Source organism: Ursus arctos, unplaced genomic scaffold, assembly GCF_023065955.2.
Source record: "Ursus arctos isolate Adak ecotype North America unplaced genomic scaffold, UrsArc2.0 scaffold_2, whole genome shotgun sequence".
NCBI lineage: Eukaryota > Metazoa > Chordata > Mammalia > Carnivora > Ursidae > Ursus > Ursus arctos.
Genome location: NW_026622874.1, coordinates 20,524,869 through 20,536,218, shown reverse-complemented (window position 1 = coordinate 20,536,218; position 11,350 = coordinate 20,524,869). Strand labels below are relative to the sequence as shown.

General features: G+C 33.0%; 1 long non-coding RNA gene across 1 annotated transcript in view; it reads left to right on the top strand.

Annotated features, from left to right (window-relative positions):
* Positions 1 to 11,350, top strand: part of LOC113262759 (uncharacterized) — a 46,244-nt gene that overhangs the window by 23,838 nt on the left and 11,056 nt on the right. The window contains exon 3 of the long non-coding RNA XR_003318916.3: positions 6,584 to 6,659. This is a non-coding gene — a long non-coding RNA (uncharacterized LOC113262759). The remainder of the gene's footprint in view (positions 1 to 6,583; positions 6,660 to 11,350) is intronic.

Here is an 11,350-nt window from a genome sequence, read left to right as displayed (position 1 = left end):
TAACTATACCTAGAATTTTGACTAAAATATGATACAATATCTACCAAAAGTACATGGAATTTTATTCATAGGAAACTCCTTGATGCCATGATACAGAACCTATTTATTCTTCGTTCACATAAATCTAACTTGTTTACTTAATTATCTTTCCATCATCTGGAAAACTCTATTATTATACATACTAACGCATTCCCTAAGGGGTCTATATAGTTGTGATTTTCTTGAAATTTCCAGGTCAGGGAGAATATACTAACAATGGATACACCATCTTTTTACTCTTCTTCCTCTACCTTCTCCCCTTTGCCTCTTTGTTTCAAAGTCAGTTTTAGATGATGATGTCGTCCAACTTACGTTTTTATTCCCATCTTAGTTTTTTATTGATTTATGCTTGGACTTGGCTCGTTTGGTGCTTTCCCAAGGCATGGAACAGTAAAGCAGAATTCTTTGTCTTGATTCCTTTTTTGCTTTGACATCAGGTCCCAGCATAATTTTATAGTCTCATAATTTTATTGATTCCATCACTGTAGTCCCTACTCAGAATCACTGGTTGTAAAAGATCTTTGCCAATTTGATTTTACCCACTTGAACTAGAAAAGTCTTTTAAGAAAAGACTGTCGAAAGCTCTTGAAGACTGTGGATATAGATTTTAAATCATTTATCTTTCTCAGGTTCATGTGAAAGAGGGAATATAAACAAAATAAATGGTTCGAGCCATTAAAAAAAAAGCTGTCAAGGGAATACCAGTTTATTACACAACATTTATGTAACTAGTAATAAAGAATATTAAAGTTGACTGGATTTAGTAATGAAAAAGAATAAAGGAAAATGAAAATAAGGGAAAATAGAAATAAGTAAATATTGGATAAAACAAGCTACTTAAGGGGCACCTGGGTGGCTCAGTTGGTTGGGCATCTGCCTTCAGCTCAGACCATGGTCCCGGGGCTCTGGGATCCAGCCCTGCATCATCAGGGGTCCCTGCTCAGCAGGAAGTCTGCTTCTCCCTCACCCTCTGCTCCTCCCTCTGCTCATGCTGTCTCTCTCACTTACTTTCTTGCTCAAATAAATAAAATCTTTAAAAAAGAAGCTACTTAAGGGGTGCCTGCCTGGCTCAGTCATTAGACCATGCAGCTCTTTCTTTTTTGTGAGGGGAAGGAAGGGGGAAAGGGAGAGAGAGTCTTAAAGAGACTTTGCGCTGAGCATGGAGCCCAACATGGGGCTTGATCTCATGACCCTGAGATCACAACCCTGAGATCATGACCTGAGTTGAAACCAAGAGTCAGACACTTAACCAGCTCTGCCACTCAGGTGCCCCAAGCATGCGACTCTTGATCTCACGGTCATGAGTTCAAGCTCCACATTGGGTGTAGAGCTTAATTTAAAATAAATAAACACCATTATATTTAAAAAAAAAGAAGCTACTTACTTAATTATTGCAATTACTTAAAAATAATTTTTGTATCTAAGAAAAATGAATATTATTAGTTTGCTTCAAAAGAACACTACAGAACAAAGTAATGGAAACTTTTTGATAACTCAGTAGCTATTTAGTCCCCAGACCAGTAGAGACAAAAGCCACCTTTTTTTTTTTTTTGCAATTGTAGAGAGTTATTTTGCAGTACCTACTATTCACAATAAATATAATAAATACACAATAAGTACATTAAGAATATCTAAAAATAATTTTATTTCAAATGTTGAAGAAAAAGAAGCATAGCTTGCTTCTGGGCTTGCATGTTGCCACCCTAGTTAGCAATCTAGTAGAAAAAAAAATCCATTTTTTCAAAAAGACTTTTGCCAATTTCGAAGAATCCCTTCACTGAAAAGACATTCCCATTACTTGGAAAAAACATGATTCATTGATTCAGTTAATATATCTTAAGAATAGACTATGTGCCAGGCTTTTTCTTGGGCTCTGAATTACATGAAGAACAAAACTCTTCCAGTATGACACTCACAAATACTAAGACTTAAGTCAGCTGGGTTGTCTATTTAGTGAAAAACAGAGTCCATCTTTACCTAATGCCTTCATTTGAGTTAGGGTAAAAAGACTGGTGAAATTTACTACTGTTTACTATTAGGGGAACCAGTCAACAGAAAAATAAATTGGAAGATACATATTGAAACATGAGGCATATTTGCTGGCACTGCTTGAAGATTCCACAGAGGAAGACACAAGTTGAGTATAATTAGCTATTGATGTTTTTGATCTGTTAATATCCCGTCATCACCTCACTATGGTGTTTCTGGATTTTCTCAAATAATTTATCTTTTAAAAAATTAGCATTAGTATCCTAAAATTAATTGAATTAGTATTTGGAACGTGCTTAGATCCAGACACATGGTAAATCCTATGTGCTATGTGAGTCTGTAAAATAAAACAAAAAATATATCTTTTATGCTTGTACATATAGTGTTAACAGTCATTTAAAAAATATGATCAATGTTTGGTTTGCAATGGTATTATTAGTGGTTAAAAAATTCCATGTCTGCTTTAGGTTAAAGGATTTAAAAATAATGATAGGATTATTAAAAACTTGGGTGATAGTCAACACATTTGTATGTGCTTGGAAATTGGTGATAAAGAAGGGAAAGAAAACAGAAAGCTCCACCAAGATTTACTGTGGTTCAGCAGTTGTGTTATCCATCTTATATATTATAAAAATCTGTGTTGTTGCTCCTTCTTGATTTTAGACAGTGATAACACTGTCTCAGTTAATAAGATCTGTGTTAAGTAAAAATTATATTTAGATGATTTTGACATAATACCTTGCATTTAAAAAACTCTTCAAAAGCAAAAGTGATAAGTTAAAGTTGATGAGACATATAGTTTAAAAAATAAAAAGATATATAATTCTACCAGGTTAGGTTTTTATTTTCCTCTTAGTGTTGGGTTTTAATAGTAATTCAAAATAATGGCTGAGATGGGATAACATTTCTCAAACTTTGCCCTTAAAACTCTAACACCTCCCAGCCATGGTTTTTAATTACTAAGAAATAAAAGAGACAATTTTAAATGATTCTACTTGTAGTTTCTGTTTCACACATAATAGTGATGATCTAGAATAGAAAGGAAGTGAGTAAAATTCTTAAACATTAGTTTAACATTAGTCATAACAAAACATTAATTAATTACATTAACAATATTAGTTAACTACATTAACATTAGACTAATTCTTTTTTTTAAAGGATTGACTATTTATTTATTTTTAATAGTTTTTTTAAATTTTATGTTAGTCACCATACAGTACATCCCTAGTTTTCAAGGTAAAGTTCCATGATTCATTACTAACATTAGACTAATTCTTAAACATTAGTTTTAAAAATACTCTTTAAAAACCCCAAATCCACCCCTAAAATATTTCATTATCATTATTATCCTTGTTCACATGGTACTGTGATGATGACAACTGTTAATTATCTTAAATATGTTGAGCTGATCTAATCAGAATGTCTAGTTTAAAATTGACTTGTACATTCTCAGTGCTCTGAAGAAGAGCTTTGCTTTCAATTCTAACTGTTGTAGTTTACTGGTAGATTTGCGAAGGTTGGGGTCATCTCATCACTGTGCCCTAGACTGACTTCTTTCCTAGCACCCACAACAATTTTATAGGAATTATTTTTACATTCCTTTTCCCCCACTACTGTTTTTCTGAGGACAGAAACAAGTTTTTACTTATCTTTGTCTTCTTATAGTTATTTCACATGTTGTAACTGCTCCATAAATGACAGCAGCCATTTTTAAAGAACCTACTGTGTGCTAGGTACTATACTATTAGTAATTCTCACAAAATTAGCATCTTCATTTTTCAGACATGGATTCTCAGGCTCCAGGAGATTCAGTGACTTGCCAAAGCTTACAGAGCTACTATGGAGTAGACAGAGCCAGGGTTCAAATCTGGATTTCTCTGACTCTCAAATCTCAAAAATCCTTATTTTTTCTACTCTGTCATCACCTCAGTAAAATGAATGAATAAATTAATCAAATAAACCAACCTAATTTTTTTGTATAAGCATTAAAACCAAGATGAGAATATGAAAAATAACAGATCAATAAGGCACCATGTCCCCAAAGTCCTTGAGATAGTAATTATTTGAATTATAAATTTCTGTGGTTCTAAATTCTAATTTAGAATTAGGTTCTAATTTAGAATCTAGGTTCTAATTCTGTTTTAGATTAAAACTCATTAGTTTATACTGAATGTAATAGAAGAGTCTGTTTATTTCTAGTTATCTGAATAGATTCTAAATGACTGATACTATGGAAAGTCGATACAAAAGACAAAATGGCTTTGTCTACTCTTAGATCTTGACAGTCATACATGTGGATTGAGAAATTATCATCAGTCCTATGTCTCTGCATTGTTTATATTCAATAATGTGTCAATTATGTATCAAACTGAAACTAAAAATGCAAAATTATGGAAACATTTTACTTAGCTTTGTATGGAGATTTGTGCAGCAAAGTAAGATATTTCACTCATGGACTCATAGAAACCACTTAAATATTAATTATATACTCCAAAGAATGGCATTTGAATTCTTAAATGGAATTGAAGCAACAGTTCTATGGCTTCCGCAGTCTTTAAGATCAATTTCTAAAATTAAGTCTGTTTGTTTCTGTTATTATGTAGCCCAAGTTTTGTATGAAAATTTTCTCAATGTGTGGCATGTATTAGAAAACTAACACTTCAGTCTTTCAAACTGTCTGCCACTTTTCCATTTGTCAAAAATCACATGCAAACATAGCTTCCTGGCATCTTAGTGCTCTCAGGCTGTTATAACAAAATACTATAGACTTTTGAGGCAGAAATTCATTTTCCAGAGCACCTGGGTGGCTCAGTTGGTTAAACATCTCTTGATTGTGGCTCAGGTCAGGGTTTCAGGGTTGTGAGATCGAGCCCCTCACTGGGCTCTGCACTGGGCATGGAACCTGCTGAAGATTCTCTCTCTTTCCCTCTCTCTTTGCCCCCCTATCCCCCGCGTGCATGCACAGACACTCTCTCTCTCTCTAAAAAAAAAAAAAATCTTAAAAAAAATAAAGAGTCCATCTCTCGGTTTGCCTCTCTCTTTTTTCCCTTATGGTTGTTTTGTTTCTTAAATTCCACATATGAGTGAAATCATATGGTATTTGTCTCTCTCTAACTGACTGACTTTGATAGAAACCAAGATTCTGTGTCTCAACCCTTATTAAGGGTATCACACTGTATGCTGCTCAGTTTTGCAGGGCTTCATGTCCTACCCTTTTCTACCTCTAACTATACATCTCCTTAGCTCTGTGCTCTCCTGTGCTTTCCAAGGTGACCATGAACTAATCTGATCAACTAAGCCAGGCTAATGTTCTCACCAGTGCTAATATATTGATGTCAGATGTTTTAACCCTTGCCATGAGTATCTTCCTCAATGTCATATTGGACTCCTGGAGAAAACAGTTCTGCTTTTCCCTTATTATTAAAAAAAGTGGTGGGAATTTCACATCAAATAGGTCTGACAGCACCATGTCAGATCATAGGAGTTATTACTAGTTTTGTAGAGACCTCCATTACCTCTTAAATCATAAAGACAGCTCCAATGATTTCACCCACACCATAATTTCTTCTTTCTCTATCCCACTCCTTTATTTCATTTATTGATTTTGAGAACTGGAGATTTTTAATAAGAGTGACATATGGTCTTAGGTTCAACATCAATGTAGAGGGAATTTTATACCTCATACTAGATCAGTTAATTTCTTGAATTACTCTCCAGTTGATTTATTTATGTATGTCTTCTCCTCCAAGGAGTAGCTAAGCTTCTTGTGGGCAGGAACCATGCATTACAATGCTTCCAGGTGACATTATAGCATAATGATTAACACATAAACACTTGGGTTCAAATCTAGCTCTGCCGGTTATTGGCTGTGTGACCTTGAGCAAATCTCAAAAACTCTCTGTGCTTTAGTTTTCTTATTTGTAAAATTGGAGTAATAATAGTGTCTACTTCAAAAGACTGTGTGAGAATTAAATGGTATGAAATGTATTATGTAAAATATATAGTATTTAGTTGTAGAAACTTAATAGACGTTGAGTAAAAATGATAATTAGTAAATAATTTAAAATTTAAAATACTCAAATAAAATATTTAAAATTAACAATAGATATAGTCAAATTAATATAAATTTTATTTAGGAATTCATGCATATATGCACTGCTTATGCCTCTCTTCCATGGAAAGAATATCTCTGTGTGTATATATATGGGTGTGTGTACATGGTCACACATATATTGTACATTTACCTCAAAATTGTTTTCTATTCTCCTATCTCATTTCTGACTAAGGTCCTTTATCATAATACTTTGATTTGCTTCTAGTAAGGTCTGTTTGCCACAAGGCATTTAAGAATGGGGAGATTGATTACTAAAGGGGTAATTAATTTGGAGTCATGAAATAAAGACTAATAAAATGTACATTAAACTACTTGAAAACGATAGTAAGAAGGTTTTCTGAAAATATGTGCATAAGTGAGAAATGGCAGGTGGTAATTTAAATTTGAATTTCCATTTAGTATTTATGTCATAATGGTTTACATATATTTTCTCAATTTCAGTTGTTGGAGGAGGAATTTGCAGAGACAGTTACAACATTCAGGATTTTTGTTGCCACATTTAGTTGTTAATTTTGAGGTAGGTCAATTTATATATATATGTTTTTATCATCATGAGAGTTTTCTTTGAAAATAAATCCCCAGAATTATGAATGGATTAGAGGACACACCATGGCTGTAACAAATTAATGCGGATCAATTGGTTGACATTAAGCAAATGTTAGTTTTCTTGCTTTTACATATAAAACACACCCCTTGATACTGTTGAAAACATCCCTTTATTACCTTTACCCACCCTAGCATCTAAAGTCCATAACAACTTGGATAGAAAAACTGTGATAGAAACTTTGATATAAGACACTGCAGAGCATATATAATGTTTTCTTGGCTCCTACTCTTCTCAAATAGTTTTGCTTTTTTCAACAACTGAGACTGGACAGGTGGAAGATGTTAGGAGCCTTTTAAATGATTTGTATGTCAGGAAGGCATAACAGATGGCAGTCTTCTATTTGTCTACCAGTATCATCAGTTACAAATATTCTGGGAAAATATAAGCTTCCAAAGTATAACTGAATTCTTGCTCCTAATAAAAGAAAAAAACATTAACATATTCAGGTTTACTGTTACTACATACAGACATTTTCTAAATTGTTTTGAAGCAAATAGAAATGTCAGAATCTTGCTGGAAATTCAGAGCAGATATCTTGTTTTGAATATCTTTGTATCTTGTAAATACACTTATTTTAGCAACTATTATAATTTCATTATAGACATTTTAATAAATGGTTCATATATATTTTGGCAACTTGTATAATGTCAAATGCAGTTTATAAACAGAATATTTAGGCAAAATATTGCCATGATGATTTAGGTGATCTCATCAAATTTTTTCTAGCTTTAATGTTAGGTGATTCTAAGTAGCATGTATAATGACCAAAAATACATATAATTTAAAATGGATGCTGTCGTGAAAAGCTATTTTTGTAGTTAATAAAAATATTTCATGGAAAAATAGTGGGAAAATTTTACTTCATTCATTTTCATGATGCAAACTGTAAAGTTTATTAGTAACCATAATAACCTCCACAGTGAGGCAAAATAGAAGAAAAATAAAATCAATTAAAAGAAAAATTTCATTTAATTTATTATCAGCAAACTCCCTGTACTTTTCTTTTAAAAACATTATTTCTGTGCCATTAAATTTTTGAAGTAACCTGAAACAGACATTATTATCCCCACTTTCAAGATAAAAAAAAAAAAAAAAAAAAAAAAAAACACTCCCTCCCCAAAAAACACCCAAAGTGTAATATTAAAACAACAACAACAAACCTAGAACACACAACTGGTTAAGTGCCTGGTTCCAAGTCTGAGAGTACTTTAGCATTGAATGTAATACTCCTTTCATAGCTTTGAAGTCAAATCTTCAAATACAAAGTGCAAGGAATCATCCTTTCTTTCCTTCAATTCTCTCTTCACTCAAAGGGAGAACTGAAGAATTTTAAATTTCACAATTAATTCCCTATTCACGGTTTTATTTTAATTGCCTAGAATATCAGACTCAAAATTATGTTTTTACTCTGAATTTACATTAGTGAAGATGACTAGTGCAAATCTCTTTAAGAGGGAAAGATACCAGAACTTGTCTTTATAGTTAGATAAGTCATTATTTAGTGTTAATTTGAAATATTTCAAAACAACACACCATATACATGAGCAGTGAAATCATTATTCTTTCCCCTATGGTAGAATTTTAGAAATTATATCAAGAAGACTACCTGCAGACTCACAGTTCGGTTCTCTGTGCCTGGTATCCTTGGTTATGTTCAGTGGATGAAAAGCCTGTTTACTGAACTCCACTCGAACTTGAACAGGTTTAAGCTCAGATTTAAGATCCTTGAATATTGATGACCCTTGCAGAAATAGCTCTGAACAAGTAATAGGATTGACATTAGAGAACTACAAAGCCTGTTCATTAGTAGTAAGGAAAAGACAGACAAAACAAAGAACTTCAAGTTCTGTGGCAAATACAATCTTTGTCTACCTATTTCATGTTATTTGAGGGAAAAAAAAAAACAGTATCTCTTTCCAGCATGGACTGATATCTGTTCTCAGAAATTCACTTGCCATTTTCTGAGAGAAAAAAATTAGTTTTTCTGATCAAGAAATTTTCTTGATCCAACTGTAGGAACTATCTTCAACAATTGCATTTGGCATGGTCCATTTTTCTCTTAAATTCACTAAACAACTATTTTCTTCTAAATTTTAGTGCCCTGAAATGCCTCGTATATTAAAATCTGTGCTTTTCTTTTTTTCTTTTTCTTTCTTTCTTTTTCTTTCTTTCTTTCTTTCTTTCTTTCTTTCTTTCTTTCTTTCTTTCTTTCTTTCTTTCTTTCTTTCTTTCGTTTGTTTTGACCCCCCCCCAAAAAAAAGGAAAATCCTGGAAAAGTGTTAATAGTCTTTATAATGTTAATGAGCTCCACCTTATTATATCTCTCTTCTACTTTATTGTATCTTTCCTAGTTCTTCTTTGTTTTATTATGTTGGTTATTTCACTTTTCTTCCATGTGCTATTTAAAACAAGGAACTTTCAGGCACCTGGGTGGCTTAGTCGGTTGAGGGTCCAACTCTTGATTTCGGCTCAGGTCACGATCTCAGGATCGTGAGATTGAGCCCTGTGCGAGACTCTGTGCTCGGCGTGGAGCCTGCTTGACTCTCTCTCTCCCTCTTCCTTTGCCCCTCCTCCCCATCCCCCAAACAAAAGAAAACAAAACAGAACAAGGAACTTTCATTTAACAACTTATAGACTGCCTATCTTTTGCTAAGGGATGCTCACCAGAAGTGTTATTGCAGTCTTTGGAAATTAGACTTTTGCAGTGAAACTATTGATTCAAATCTACCCTCGAACATATAGTCTATGAGCTTAGAGTAGTTAACTTATAGTTTACAGGATGCATTTAATGGGCAACGGGCTGCAATTACATGAATATTTATTTATTACAATAAAATGAGTATGTATTCATTAGGTCCATAAATATGTATTGAGCACTTACTTTGTGTCAACTAGCAGTGACTAGACACTGATATACAAAGAAAATTAAACCATATTTTCTATGTCATGGGGCTCAGGGTTCAGTAAAGGAGATAAGAAAGTAAAAATCACAACAAGGTGCTATAATTACTACAAAATTGGGAGTATACAAGAAATATTCTATGATACAAACAGAGTTGGTTTTCAACTTTTTCTACAGGTTTTTAATAAAACATCAGGTTGGCTAAGTCATTTCTGGGTCTATTTGCTTTCTGTATTTTAAAGTTTGATTGGTGTTTTTTCCTTTTCATTTCCCCATTGTTGCTGTTTTTTACCATTACAAATCCTTTCCTGCTGTTTTTAATGGAATATAAGGATGTGGGGAAAGTAGACAGATGTGTTCAATTTGACTTTTCCTAACACCTTTCATCCTCATGGCCAAATTTCTCATCCAACATTGCCAAAGTAGGGAATTTAACTTATCTCAAGCTTAACACTGGAAATTTGTAATTAGCAAGAGGCGATTAATATGAGGCAATTAAATGAAAACATCTAAAATTCATTTATTATAAGGTTTAATCGTATGTAGCTTTATCTAAAAATTTTAAATGCATCTTTGTGCAATTTTAACAGTGATAGTGTCTAAATACACGTGAATATTTATATCTTATTATTCTAAATTAATTTAGTATTTGTGTACTCTTTGTTTCACATCCAAATGTGAAAATAACACATTTCAGAACTCTGTTAATTTGTGTATTTCGTGTATGCTCCATATATAGATTTTCAACAGAGTTTTTCAAGGCAATTCACATTCAGTTGTATGAACTGAATGTTTTCTCTCTAGCTAAGGAATCTCAAATATAATCATATGCAACACCAATGTATATTTAAAAGATGCCTTCTGATGGAAAGTGTACAGAAATTTTGTTTCAGTTTGATAAAAATGTCATAATTAATGGCTCTTACATTCAGAGTAGTTATATCTGTCAGATATAACTAGGAACTCATATTCAAATATGTAACATTTGCACAATTATAGAAGCATATGGTAAAAAAAAATCATTATAGTAATTCCTATTCCCACCTGCCAAACACATATATTTCCATAATTTGCTTTCTACTTTGTGCTAATTCTGGCACTTGTTTACTGGAGGGATTTTGGAAGCATAATGGATATCACACACTTGCCTCCAATTTTGACAGACATTCAGTTCAATTGCACCAATCATGGATTGAACGATTTTTATAGATCATGAAAATTTGTCAAAAAGAGTCAAAGCTTAGGGTGCCTGGGTGGCTCAGATGGTTAAGTGTCCAACTCTTGGTTTCAGCTCATGTCGTAATCTCAGGGTCATGAGATTGAGCCCCACATTGAGCTCCCCATCAAGCTCCCCATCGAACTCCCAATTGAGCTCCCCACCAGGGTCACTATTGGGATCTGCACCAAGTCCCACATCAGGCTCCATGCTCAGCTTCTTTCTCTCCCTCTCCCTTTGCCCCCCCTCCAAATAAATAAAATAAATCTTAAAAAGGAGAGTCAAAGCTCATAAGGTTCATTATTTCACATATGTGATTCCTGATTTATGTAGAAATATTTAAAAGTAATAGAATTATATGATGAGATTTTATATCCAATTTTAAGGATACTGAAATACTGTCACTTTACAAAGGAAAAACATTATAAACTAGCCAAATATATCTTACAAAACAGGAAAAATATTAATAATTAGCATATTCTC